Source organism: Saimiri boliviensis, chromosome 4 (genome assembly GCF_048565385.1).
Source record: "Saimiri boliviensis isolate mSaiBol1 chromosome 4, mSaiBol1.pri, whole genome shotgun sequence".
In the NCBI taxonomy this organism is placed as follows: domain Eukaryota; kingdom Metazoa; phylum Chordata; class Mammalia; order Primates; family Cebidae; genus Saimiri; species Saimiri boliviensis.
Window position 1 is genome coordinate 9,169,741 of NC_133452.1, and position 14,580 is coordinate 9,184,320.

The 14,580-nt window shown below is 46.6% G+C and overlaps 1 protein-coding gene and 1 long non-coding RNA gene across 5 annotated transcripts in view; one reads left to right on the forward strand and one right to left on the reverse strand.

Annotated features, from left to right (window-relative positions):
* Positions 1-14,580, forward strand: part of PRKN (parkin RBR E3 ubiquitin protein ligase) — a 1,400,491-nt gene that overhangs the window by 1,332,930 nt on the left and 52,981 nt on the right. The window lies entirely within an intron of this gene.
* LOC141584119 (uncharacterized) lies at positions 5,560-6,813 on the reverse strand. The gene is made up of 2 exons (XR_012517069.1): positions 6,585-6,813; positions 5,560-5,912 (listed from the first exon to the last, which is right to left on the reverse strand). It is a non-coding gene; the product is annotated as an uncharacterized LOC141584119 (long non-coding RNA).

The window sequence follows — 14,580 nt, forward strand, 5'->3', positions numbered from 1 at the left end:
AAAAGCTAACAGACAGCTTTCCTTTTTCCCTGCCTGGTTTTGATGAGCAAATATAGGAAACTATCTCCTACGAGGAGGCAGCAGGTGGGAGTCAATGGGGCTGGCCGGGGGTCGCTGGTGAGAATGGGTCCCTGTTGCCATTACTCTGTTGTTCTGCCTAGGTTTGAATTTAGATGCTGAGAGCAGATGGGCCCATCACTAGGGTGACTTTGGGTGAGTTGTTTCGCAAATACGTGCCTCATTCACACATTTATTCAACAAATATGCACTGGTGCCATCTTTGAGCCAGGTCCTGTTCGAGGCATTGGGAGATGTCAGGGCTCAGAAGAAACAAAGCTGATGCCCCCCCAGTGTGTGTGCTCTCCTGAGGGGAAACAGACCAAGAATAACACGCCCCATCCACCAGCAGGCTTCCCAGTATGTTAGAGGAGGGATGGCCACGCTTCTCCGTAAAGGGCCAGGCAGTGCGTATGTTAGCTCTGAGGGCCATTGGTCATAGTGTGAAAGTGGCCACAGACAATAGACAAAACAAAGGATGTGGCTGTGTCCCAGCAAAACGTGGTTAGAAAGTGGTTCGCTGACCTCTGTGTCAGAGCATTTCCACAGTCACCGTGGAAGCGAAGTGGGAGAGTCCAGTAAAGGGGGATCTGCTGCGCCTGAGGTGGGAGGATGGGAAGGGCGGGTTGAACTTCAGAGTAAATTTCATCAAGGTGTGATTTGAGCAAGGACAAGACCCAGAGGGAACCAGCTGGGTAGGCACCTGCAGGATCCCAGGACATTCCCAGTGGAGGGACGCTGAATGAACCCATGGCATGTTCTGGTACCTCCTGAGAGCAGTGCAGCTCCAGGAGACCCTGCGGGGAGAGGGACGGTGGGGGGAGGCCTGATGAGGACACTTGGCCCTTAATCCCAGTGAAACGGGCAGTGGTGGGGAGTGAGAGCAGAAGTGACAACATCTGACGTCCTGCTCTGGCTGCTGTCCAGGACGAAGGTCAGGAGGGGCCGGGCAGGCTCTAGGAGACGTGGGATGATTGCAGCCACCAAGGCAGAAAGTGGCTGTGGCTGAAATCCAGGTGGTGGGGGGCAGCATCTCCTGAGCGTTAAAAGAGAGGCATGAGAGAAGAGTTTGAACACCTCCAAGCCTTTGCGCTTCCCCATCTGTGGCTAGAACAATCACTCTGCCGTAGGATTGTCTGAGGATCAACTAAGTTGACTCGCGTAAAGGGTTCAGCACAGTACTTACTACTTAGTGATTGCTCAGTTAATGTAGGTGGTGTCATTATTGCTTATGGTGATGATTATGGAGTTGTTCAAATCTAGATTTGACTCTAAGCTAAATCACCTACTGGCCATGTGATCTTGAATATCTTCGTAATCTTGGAGTCTCAATTCCCATGTATATAAAATGAGTTTAAGACAGAAAATGGGAGGCCTCTCTACATGAATGGTTTCTCAAGGACTGGGTAAGATTTCACTGGATCTGAGTAGGTCTCAATTATGTGATCGCCACTTTCTCACTGTCCCTCTCTGGCATTATTCTGTTGAGTGAGCCGTGTTCTCCCCAAGTCTCTTTGGGAGCAGCCTGCCACACAGTCGGGCCACACAGCTCTGGAGTCCTGCTGACTCCACGGTGAAGTCGTGGGTAAGAGCCAGGTGATGCTCCACACAACGGCACGCGCCATCCTTTCCTCTGAGCAGCTGCCAGCAACGTGTGGGTGGAAGAAAGTGACTTCCTCCCATGCCTAGCTCCCTTTTAAAAGACATTTAATTTCCTGTGACTGATAAGAGAATTTGCATTTGAAACGGAAGCCCTGTTAATTTACAGCCCACAGTAACGGAGTCTGAGGACCCCAGACCCTCCCCGTGCTGTCTTGAGGCCGTCCTGCCTGTGGGGACCACCCTCTGCTAGAGGAGCAGCATGTGTCTCTCAAGCCTTTTGTACTTTGGGGCATCATCAGGAAAAGATGACCTTACTCAATTAAAAAAAATCGTCTTCTCTCAGTGTGCAGTCGCTGTGAGGCATCAAGAAGAACACATGCCATTGAAGGGTAACACCTGAATGACCTGCCATTTTCTATTTTTCAAAACAGTTTCAGCCAAAGGGCTAGAAGTGAATACGTAATTCTACCACAAGTCGTCTAAATAAGATTTTAGCACTCCGTTATTTGCTTCAAATAGGAGATGGGAGAGCATTTGAGAGTGACACTTTGCATTTGGGACACGGTGCGGAAGCCGTGGCTGGCGGCCAAGGACTGTCTCCGCGGAAACCCTTGCCCGGGGCCTCGGGTGCATCTGAACAGAATCTGGGAATAAACACAACGACCTGACACAGAGCAGCCGAGAACACGGAGGCTGGCCGCTGAGCCAGACAGACAGAGCCGCTGACAGACAGCGCTGAGCACCTTCCAGCCTTGCAGCGAAGGGTGCACGGCTCTGGCATCTGGGGAGAAAATGCTGGAAAGAACCTCTTTTGCAAAATCGTGCATGGAGATTAAAAACACAGTGTCAAGTTTTCACCTGGTTGACAGTTTGTGCCCCAGAGAACCATTTGCAGCAAAGAAAGAGAGAAGTCCGAATTAAAACGACACCGGTACCCTGCCCTCACGGACCGTCCCCATCCCCCCCAGGACCCAGTGCTGCCTACAAGTTTCACTTGCCACCGCTCTGCCTGGCTGCTTCTCTCGGGCACCTATGCCTTCCTGGGATTTCAGTCTTTCTCTCCCACCCATGTCTCTTCGCTTCCCTTTCCACGGTCTCCTCCTCAGAAATCAGGACAGAGAAAGGAACAGCAGGTGGGTGAGGCCGACCCTGCCTGACTTCCAGCTGGAGATGCTTCCCTGTCCTCTCAGGAAGTTTCCTTTTAATTAAAAATTGCGTTTTTGAATTAACTTCCTCAGCGCTGGGGAGATGGAACCTCTCATTTGTCTGGCATTGTCCCTGTTCTCAGGAATGGCAGTGTGGCTTCCTTCCCTGCAGGATTCCTGCGGGAAGCTGTGAACAGAAGGCGCCCTGGGACCTGCTCAGCTGTCCTGGCACCCAGGGCAGCCATGCCTCTGTGAGCGTCCTCTCATGCCAACACCCCCGGTTCCCAGGCTTTCCTGGCCCACCCTGCCAGCCCACCATGGCCAGCGTGGCCACGTGAGCTCGCAAGTTCAAGCCTTCTCCCCCAGTTCCCAAACCATCGAGTGGCCCCTTCTATTATTTTTATGGGTAGGTGATGAACTGCTTGGCTTGGTTTTAAGGAATCCCATCATTCTGAGGATTAAACGTTCTGCCCGTACCTGAGGCTGCTGCCATCAGGCCCCTTGGCATGCCGTTGTCGTGAGCATCGATGATGCATTTTCCATGGTGCATTTCCCTGTCCCTCGCAGTGACCTCAGTTCTCCTCCCTGTAGCCTCCCCATCCTCCAAGCTCATCTGCTTCCTTGTAACCAACGCATGGCCCACGATGAGCACCAGAGTGGAGGAAATAGCTCTCCCTTCCCGTCTCGCAGCTGCGTGTGGCCAGCTTGGACCCAGGCTCCTCAGAGCATCAGCCAGGAGCAGAGCCTTATGTGGCCATAAGCTTGCTGTGCAGCCTGGAAAGCTCAAGCCATCAGCCCCCTTTTACAGTTGGTTGGAAGGCCTCCAGCCTTACTGAAAGGCCAGGGCCACTGTCCATAGCTGGGGGGTTGAATGTGCCTCCCCCAGGCCGGGAAATGACCGAAAAACAGCTGGACCCAGTGGGTATGAGCAAAGCTCAGTGTGGCATTCGCAGCAGCTACTACTCCCAAGACACACTGGAGGAGGACCCTGCAGGCCACCAGCTCTGGGACAAGTGCTACCAGCTGGACACCCTCATACTCTCACTCATGCTCATTCTCACTCTCAGATTCCCTGCCACCCACCTGCCCAGGCCCCCGCCACAGCTTATGCAAGCCTTCCCCATCCCCTCCTTCAAGGGCAGCAGGCACTCAAAAAAAAAAAAAAAAAAATGCCAAATTGCTGACCCAGCAGATGCACGGGCTGTCCAGAGCCTCCACCTGTGATTTTTTCCATCCTAGCACAGGTACGGGAAAGGTCACTGTGCCCGGCTTAGCCCGTTTATTCATGATACACCTGAGACAGAATTTAATCTTCCTGTTTCAAATTCAACCTGAAATATTTTCCAATTCTGCTTCTCAGCTGAAAAGCAAGACAGGGTAAACTTTATGAGGATGGATCTGCTACTCAGATTTATATAGATACATCCTAGTGCTATTGATCTGAGGAACGGTGAGGATCTTGGGAGCGAACAGAGGCAGACTGCCAGTGGACCTGCAGGCTTCTTCAGGCTGGCGCTGAAGGGGTTGTCATCCAACAGCGACCAGACTCTGAAAGAGCACTGGGATTTTAGCACATGACCCCAAATAGGGTTTTCAATTCTTATTCCATGGATTGTTGTTTATTGCAAAACATCACACCAAGGTTGGGGACTGCTTTCATTTTTATAGTGACAGCCTTATGTGATTCCATTGAACATGCTGGCAGTCTAAAAACATCCAGCAAGCATACCACTCTCCTTTGAGCTGAGAGGTGCCGCCAGTATGAGAGCTACTTGTAGACACCCTGAGAAAGGTGTCTACCCCAGAAAGACTGGGTCCTTCCCACTTTGTGTATTAGTGTCAGCGCACTACGTTCTTGTGTGCCATGTGGTGATTTATTCTTGAAGATCCTACGGGGAGCCATATGGCCATTCTAACCTGGCACATTAAACAACACGTAATGCTCTGATTGTCTCAGACATTTTCTGTCCAAAATGCTTGCAGTATTGAAGGGTATTCTCCACCACGTAACCACAGTGTTTAAAAATGTGGCCTCCTGGTCCGGCGCAGTGGCTCACACCTGAAATCCCAGCACTTTGGGAGGCGAAGATGGGTGTATCACAAGGTCAGGAGTTCGAGACCAGCCTGGCTAATATAGTGAAACCTCGTCTCGACTAAAAGTACAAAAATTAGCCTGGCATAGTGGCGGGCGCCTGTAGTCCCAGCTACTTGCAAAGCTGAGGCAGGAGACTCACTTGCTTGAACCCAGGAGGTGGAGGTTGCAGTGAGCTGACATTGCACCACTGCATTCTAGCCTGGGTGACAGTGTGAAACTCTGTCTTAAAAAAAAAAAAAAAAAAAATGGCCTGCTTAATACAGCATCTGCAAGATTTGCTGCACGCTTATGAATTATTTAGGGAGAGAACATATAAATGGGCAAAGTCCATCTCATTTTAGGTAAGATTTCATTAGCTGTTTCCTAATGTTTTATTTTAATGGAATAATGTAGAGAGATGCATCGTGGATTCTTTTTTAATGCTCATGAATGGTTTCAAGTGACATCATATGGGGACAAAAAGTACACTGCAGATCTAGCATTCCCACAACCGTTGTCTTCCTGCAGCTCCTGCTTGCATTCCAAACGTATCCACTCCAGCATCGGCATCGCCAAACCCCTGACCAATAACAACCCTCAGCATTAGTGAAAAATGAAAGAATTTTTATTATTACAACAGAAATACATACTCATTAGACAACATCAGTAAATTATACTGAAAAAAAAAAAACAAAAATGTAGAAAAACATAATCTCACGTGACTGGACGTGGCATTTTTGACTCATTGCTGTAGAGCTTTCTGGATACATTTTACGTGTATATGTAAACACACCGCAGTTTTCACAGAGACGAGTTTATGCTGATGGGCTTTTTTTTTTTTTTTTACCAATTTTCTATTCATCCTTCACAGTGTGTCACAAACATCTTTGCATTTCTCTAATGCCATGTTTAATGATGACCGTTCATCAGGGTGTGCCATGACTTATGCAAATGTTTGTCTTGCGGAATGATGATAATTTTCCCATGGCCAAATTTCTCCTGTGTTCTTGAGTTTTGTCTAAAAAGAAAAATTCCTAGAAGAGGAAGTTAGAGAGTTAAAGTATGTGGATGTTTTTAAGGCTTTGCATCCAACACATCTCCTCAACTCTAAGAAGGACTTTTTGTGTGTGGTTTAACATTTCTGAAATCAGGATTTTTTAATGTCTTTCTTTGATCAACCCACTATTAAACTGAAGGTACTGTTTACCATTAATGTCATCTTAGAATGAAGGCATTGCAGTCCTGTTAAATCACCTCCCAGCAAACAATTGTGGCAGCGTGCAGAGCCTCCCACAGAGTCCAGCTGCTCCCTTCCCCAACCCCTCCCTTTCTAGTTTTGCCAAATGAGAAGCAATATTGTTTCTTATTTGTCAAATCAGTGCGTTTCTATATTTATGACTCACTCATAATTACCATTAACATATCTCTTGGCAGTTATAATTTTGGTATGACTTTTTGTTTTCTATATGGATTAAGACTTGTAAAAATTGTGAAACTGTATAAAAATATAAAGACATTTTAATGACAAATATAGCATACTCATTATAGAGGCTTTTATGTAAGTATAATTTGGTGATCTTAATGTAAAATAAATCTTAATTACATTTCTCCAAAGTCCCATTTTGTTAAAAGTATCCAACGAGCCAAAAACCCTGGCTAGCCTGAGCTCTTGATATTTCCAAGTCAGCAGGAAGCTCCATCCTTACCCGCAGCAGCAGTGCCGAGACGCTCCTTTTCAGTTCTAGCTGCATTTCCAAGTCCATCCATCAACGATGGTGCAATTGTGTTGACATAATTCATCGTCGGAAAAATGCTTACAGATTTGCAAATTCCAGATTGTGGTAACATGGTTGAGCATGACTCGGTGTGAATCGCTGATTGACAGAAACAAGTCGTATGTGCACTGAAATGCTTGCTCATCACTGAACACAAAGAGAGAAGGATCCATTTTGCCTGCATAGAATGGAAATAACTGGGGCAAAAGGAGTTTTTATTGAAAGTCACCGTATTGCCATTAACCCAAAACACATTTCCTTTGGGCTAATACTAAGAAGCCACTTTGTTGTGCTACATAAATCATTGCACACAGAATCCTGTCGTTACTGATATTATAAAGCAGAACTTAGGGTACCAAAGAAACAAAATAGGAAGTTCCTATCAAGTTCCAGTGACGGAAGCATTTAACCGTGCAGACTCTCACTCTGAAAGAAGAGCTTGAAAGCAACCACCTTATGTTTTTGGTGGATTTGAGAAAAATAGCTGAAATGTGTCCATAGTGGATCAGCACCCTTTTATATAACATCAAACTAAACTTCGTGACTTTGAAAAAAAAAGAGAAAAGTAGACGCTAAGTGAGAAGATTTAACTGTAAACCAAGACTTACCTCAAATCAAGTATATACAGGAAAAAAACATAAAACCAGGAGATCGTGAGGGTCATTTCCATCCACAGACCAATCCCCAGCCTCCCTTATCAGGTTCGTTCCCAGCACTCTAAGGAGGTGGGTTTACTCCCAATGCCGAGCCAGTGTCAGATATGTGTTTATTTTAGATCCTTGAAATTAACTTGACATTCCTCTTCAGCAAAGAAAAGCATCATTTTCCAAATTAATGGGAGTAAAAGGCTACTTTACTAAAAAAAATCTATTTGGACTGCCAGATTGGTAGGGACAGGTGTAGACCTGGCAGTCAACCCTTCTGCTGTCCCCTGTTGCCACTTCTTCAATTTCCCAGTGGCTGAAAGACCTGGAACACAAGCCTGCCTGGCTGTGAACGCTCACGGACCCTCAGCTTCCCCTCCCTTTTTCCTGGAAGCTGGCCCAAAATGCTGATTATGGTGGACCCACTTTTATTTATTTATTTATTCATTAATTCATTCATCCATCCATTTATTTATTTTTGAGTCAGGATCTTGCTTTTTCACCCAGAATGGAGTGCAGTTCATGGGCACGATCTCAACTCACTGCAACCTCCACCTCCTGGGATTCAAGCAATTCTCCTGCCTCAGCCTCCCAAGTAGCTGGAGTTACAGATGTGTGCCACCCTGCCTGGCTGATTTTTGCATTTTTTAGTAGAGATGAGGTTTCACCACGTTGGCCTCAAACTCCTGACCTTAAGTGACGTGCCCGCCTGGGCCTCTCCAAGTGCTAGGATTACACGGGAGCTGCAGCACCCAGTCGGACGCACTTTTAAACAGCAATCTTGAAAACGAGGGGCACAAACACAGGATGACAAATGACAACTAATGACTTTTCCCCCCAAATCCCACTGTAAATCTTGTCACAGTGTGACCAAGCCTGTCTCACCCATTGCCATTTGTTCTTGGCCCATAATAAAGTAAAGGCCTGTGAGATATTTGGGGAGATAAATCAGCATTCAGTTTAGAGAGTCAGAGCTGGAGGAGAGGGTGGGAAGCAGTGTTATCATTTAGTCTATCTTCCTGCCTTCAGTGAAAACAGAAAACAATAAACCTATATCAGAACATCCCAGTAGGAGAAGAATTAGTCCCCCTTTTTATGACTTCAAAGGAACGTATACTTTCCTGCTAGAACTCCATTCCACTGCAGTATTTACAGCTTCGCATTCTGTTAAGTTTTTTAGAGGTATGTTGCTACTAACTTGAAGGAGGATGTCAGGTTCCGTAGCAATGAAGGGGCAGGTGTGGCCGTCTGTGCCATTTCAGTGACTTATTTGAATAAGCATTTCAAGCGTTAGAAACAGAGCCTTCCCGTGGAAAACATTTCATTGTGACTTGTGTCATTGTGCAGGGCGTGATATACACCATGATAAATTTTCCTGCAGAAAAGTCTTTCTGAACATGGAGCCATAGAAATGAATTATTATTAATGTAAACTTAGAGACATCCTGACACATTTGTATCTCTTAATTTTGAATCTTAACTAAATTTTGCAGATGCCATTGGGGTCACTGGGACAAGAAACTGGGTTCAGTGGCTCATGGGCACTGGGAAACTATGTCCAGTGACTCACGGACGCTGATGACATTAGCTCAATTTATAGATTTGTCTCGTTTGCATCTTGATGAATCTGATTTACCCTTCAAGACACAAAGTGTCACTGGAGCTGTGGAATTTGGACAGACCATCCAGGGAGAGCAAACCATTTCCTCCTCTGTGACTGCTCTCACCTCTGTCTAAGTACCTGTGTTCTTCCTTCTCTTCTTAGAATAAAAATATATTAAGCTCCTTCACAGGGCCGATTGCTAGGACAGCAGCTCTCAGAACACATGGGAGAGACAGTAGAGAAATGGAGTCTAGTGGGGATGATGGATAAGGGAATACCCAGTGCAGGGTGGGGAGATTTAGGGTCAGGTTGGTACAGCGTGGTGAGAGCACACAGGAGAAACAGCAAACCCAGGCCTGGGGTCAGGGAGGGTTGCCCAAAGGGATTTCCTGATGGGGAATCAAAGGATCCCTTAGAATGTTTTCTGTTGCTATCATGAAACACCACAGACCGGGTAATTTACAAAGAAAAGTATTTGCCTCTTTGTTCTGGAGGCTGGGAAGTCCAAGAGCATGATGCCAGCGTCTGGCCAGGGTCATCCCACAGCAGACAAGCAGAAGGCCAGAGGCACGTGTGAGAGAGAGAGATTTCTTTTTTCTTTCTTTCTTTCTTTTTAAGATGCAGTGTTGCTCCCATTGCCCAGGCTGGAGTGCAATGGCACTGTCTTGGCTCACCTCAACCTCCACCTCCCGGGTTCAAGCAATTCTCCTGCCTCAGCCTCCCAAGTAGTTGGGATTACAGGCATCTACCACCACACAAACTAATTTTATATTTTTAGTACAGATGGGTTTTCTCCATGTTGATCAGGCTGGTCTTGAACTCCCGACCTCAGGTGATCCGCCTGCCTCGGCCTCCCAAAGTGCTGGGGTTACAGGCGTGAGCAACTGCGTAGGACTGAGGTTTCTAACAAAGCCCTTCCCTAGTAACCAACCCACTCCCACCTCACAACATGAATGCATTCATGAGGGTGGAGTCCTTATGACCTAATAACCTTTGAAAGACCTCACATCAATTCATTCTCAACATGAGTTCCAGAGGGGCCAAGCATTCAAACCGTAGCAATCCCTACTGCAAGTTAGCTAGGCAGAGGAGGGCTGGGGTGAAGAGAGGCTCAGAAGCAGAGAATTCCAGCCAGAGTGATTGTCGCGGAGACAGGACAGGGTCATTAGTGCTCTTGCCCAGGGGCCCTGCACTGCCCAAGACAAGCAGCCTCTCAACACATGCTCCTGAGATAAAGGAATGATTTGATTCAGAACAATAACTGACCCCGTGAGCAGTTTTCCATTTCTCCACAGGACAACAGGAAAGTGTCCTTTATGAGCAATTAGCCTTGTGAAAATTTGGTTCTTATCACCGAGATAGGATTTCAAAGAATAAGGAGTTAGATCATTACTATTATTCAAAAAATATTCACTAAATGCCCATTTGTGCTTGCCATGATCCATGCCATTAGGCAATTTTTTTTTTTTTTTTGAGACGGAGTTTCGCTCTTGTTACCCAGGCTGGAGTGCAATGGCACAATCTCGGCTCACCACAACCTCCGCCTCCTGGGTTCGGGCAATTCTCCTGCCTCAGCCTCCTGAGTAGCTGGGATTACAGGCACGCGCCACCATGCCCAGCTAATTTTTTGTATTTTTAGTAGATACAGGGTTTCACCTTGTTGACCAGGATGGTCTCGATCTCTTGACCTCGTGATCCACCCGCCTCGGCCTCCCGAAGTGCTGGGATTACAGGCTTGAGCCACCGCGCCCAGGCTAGGCAATTTTTTAAAAACATAGAATATTAGGTCCAAGTGTTACTCAGAGAGCCAGAAGAAAAAGGGGCAGTATTCTCCCCTCCAGATGATCAACCCTCCGAGGGCCCTACATTCTAACAGTCTGTGCCGCTAAATCAAGAGGGAGGAAGGACACACAGCTCCGAGAACAGCTGACACTTGACCTTGCGTTGTTATTCAGCTTTTCAGGAGTTCAGGAAATAGTGTGCTGACTCCTTAACACAGGACGCTTGGGGAACAGCAAATTCAGGGAGACCTTTCTCTGGACTTGCTTATCTGCGAATCCAATTGACGGATCTCAATTGTCGTGAATCCCCTCCCAGGGAATTTTCAGCCAGGGAAGATAACTACTTGGACACCATGCCAGAACTGCCTGCTCTGCTGAGGGCTGCTCTGAGACAGCTTTCATTACCTGGGAGACTGTTTATCTGCATAACAAGACAACCTTTATTCACCATACAATTCTTCTCCTCGCCCTCCTGTAACTGGGGGTTCCACCCCCTCAACGACAATCCCCAAGCCCCTGTTCTTTTCTGTATCTCAGGAGACAGCTCTGTAGGCTTCCATCATCTGACCCTTCTTGGAGTCTCCTTTTGTGGGACCCTCCTGTGTAGGGAATTGAATATGCTCTTTGTCCTGTTAATCTGTTTATGTGTCTTTTTTTTTTAAGCCAAAATCAACCTTTATTATGAAGATCCAGCCTATTTTTTGATTAATGTGATGAGAAAGTATATTAGGATAAAACAGACTATTTCAATGGCCTAACAGCAACGTTTGTTTCTTGCTCTATAAATCTCCCTGTCAGGCAGATTCAGGCAATTCTCCAGGGCTTCTGTTCATGTGGTTTACTCATTGTTCTAGGCTACTTTGATCTTGTCGATGACCATCTAAACACAAGTGCATCATGTTCATGGTGGTAGGGGAAGAGAGCAGGAGGGGGAGAACTCATACCTGCTGTTCTGTGATTCTGCTCAGGGCCAACTCAGTCATATGATCCTGCATGAGCACAAAGAATTTAGACAGTATGGGGGCCCACAGGAACTTGCTGATGAGTATTGCTGTCTCTGACACAGAAGGGCTGATTGCAACCATATCTGGGACAATTGGGATGAACAGGGGATGTGCCTGAGAATATGTTGGTTTTATTTTGGCAATTATTAAAACCCTGGTTCTTAAACATTTCCCTCCTTTTGCCTGTGAGAAGTTTCCATATAAACTGCACACACAGTCTTCTCATGCACATAATCTAACTCTTGCATGCAATCAACAGCCCAGCCAAAGAACCTGGGAGGGTCGAGCCTGTGCTCCCCCGCAGCTTCTGGAATGTCTCTCGTGTTTATGGGACCAAAAAGCTATGTAATAGTAGAGAGGCAGCAATGTCTGTGGCATTTCCTTGATTCACCTGAGATCTGCCCATTATCTCAGCTGCTCTGGGACTCTGTCGAGGTACATGCTCTTTAGCTGTCATTTCATTAGTTTGCTTTCTGTGTCCTTAGCAAAGCAATAAAATTGGGAGAGAGAAAAAAATGTAGGCGGGGGAGCGTCTTATAAGTCTGGGTTTTATTTTATAATTTCGTAAGATACTGCAAGGTGTGCGTGTTGGTGGGAGATAACGTTTTTCAGGTCACTGAAGGCATTTGGCTTCACCTCCTGCTCATGACACCATCACCACCCCCCACCCCGCCCCAGGCATGAGTTATCTTTGACCAACAGGCATCCAGAGGAGCCTTAGAGCCCAGCCTGCCGCTGAGACTGTCAGGGCCGGGATGGCAATCAGCGCTCTCTGGTTCTGGCTCTCACCATTGTCTGCTAGTCAGCGTAGAGATGCATTATCAGGAGGATAATGTGGGAAAAGCTCCCACCTTTATTACCCAGCCCTGAGCTGGGAACCTTCTTTAAGAGTCCTTAAGAACATAAACAGAAGCATTACCGCTTAGCTCCAGAGAGACTGGTGTGTGAATAAACATCTCAGACCCCTGGATCTCTCATTTTCTCTCTCCCATTTGGAGACAGAACATTCACGAATAATCATCTAGGGCAGAGGTTCTGGGTCAGAAACACTTGAGGTCCAGTCCAGCCCTGGAAATCCAAATGCAGCTGCCTGAGAATGTCATGGAGAGACCTGAGGCTAGAAAGTGTTTGAGACATAGATTTTACCCTTGGTACCCTTGTACTTAACTTCAAGGGTAAAATCTATATCAGGACTCTAACTTTTTTTGGTGTTTTTGAGACAGAATCTGTCTCTTTTCACACAGGATGGAGTGCAGTGGTGCAATCTCAGCTCACTGCAACCTCTGCCTCCCGGGTGCAAGCAACTCTCCCGCCTCCTGAGCAACTGGGATTACAGGCACCTGCCACCATGCCCAGCTAATGTTTTTGTATTTGTAGTAGAGACATGGTTTCACCCTGTTGGCCAGGCTGCTCTTGAACTCCTGGCCTCAGGTGATCCGCCCACCTTGGCCTACCAAAATGCTGGGCTTACGCTCATGAGCCACCGTGCTCAGCCAACTCTAACTTTTAAAATCAATTATTTGGTGCTAAAGTATAACTGGCTTTTGGTAGGGTGAATGTTCTCACTTTCCCAGGACATGACTGAATGACGGAACTATCACAAATGAAAGTCCTGTGCTAAAACCATGCCAGACCAAGCCTTCCAGCCTGAAACTTTACACACAAAGGAAGTGCCTCTTACCCAACCTTCTTTATTGGCTAAATTAAGACGCTGTCAAAACAGCAGGTCAAAACTCATGTGAATGGTGGATTTTTACGACTTCATGTTTATTAAACTCATTCTATGACAAAGGATGGTGCCGCAGCCATCAGAAACACATGTTTGTTTGCAGCGTACTCTGATCAACAGTCTTCCCGTGAGTTATGGCCTGGACGCTATCTGTCCTTGGTCCAAGATTTGACAAAGTGTGCAAACAAGTAAATCAGACAACCAGAGACACGGTGAAGGTTAGCGATAACCCAGGCCAGTTCTTGTTTTCTGGCTTTCTTTAACAAATGACTCAGAGTGTGTGGCAGAAAAATTCATATGCTCTCACTGCAGGACAGTCACACTTCATATTTTCTTTAATTTGACTGATTTTCTGTCCCCTGCAGTTATTTTCTTCACCACAGTGCAAAGTGAAACTCATATGATTCATCCAAAGGATGAAAATAAACAGGGCATCCTTTATTAGGAAAAAAAAAAATCTGAATTTCTTTGCTTTAGAATACGTTTAATTTTCGGCCAGCACAGTGGCTCATGCCTATAATAACAGCACTTTGGGAAGCCAAAGTGGGCAGATTACCTGAGGTCGGGGGTTTGAGACCAGCCTGGCCAATGTAGCAAAACCCCATCTCTACTAAAAATACAAAAATTAGCTGAGCATGGTGGTGGGCACCTGTAATTCCAGCTACTTGGGAGGCTGAGGCAGGAGAATTGCTTGAACCCAGGAGACAGAGGTTGCAATGAGCCAAGATCGTGCTATTGCACGCCAGCCTGGGCAACAAGAGTGAAACTCTGTCTCAAAAAAATAAAAATACATTTTATTTGCTAATCTTCCCTGTGCCCCCACCTCACCTCATCCTATTTCCTTGTAAGATATTGAAGGTATTCTGCCGCTTTTGTTCTGTGGACCCTTAACTGAACTCTGCGTGGTCCAGGGGTTCCAAAGACTGCAGGGTCCTTGTAGAGCTGTGCAGTCCAGCATGGCAGCCACCAGCCATGTGAGGCTGTGTCCAACATGATGACCACGTGAGGTTGAGCCCATAGAATAGGGCTAGTCTCAACTTGAGGAACTATGTTAACTTCTCTTCCTTGGTCTGCAAGGGGCGTGGTTTCAAAAGCAAGAACTTCCCAGCGCCATGCCTCCATCCACCTCCCCATCCGAGAACCTAGAGTTCTTTGTCTAACTTTCCC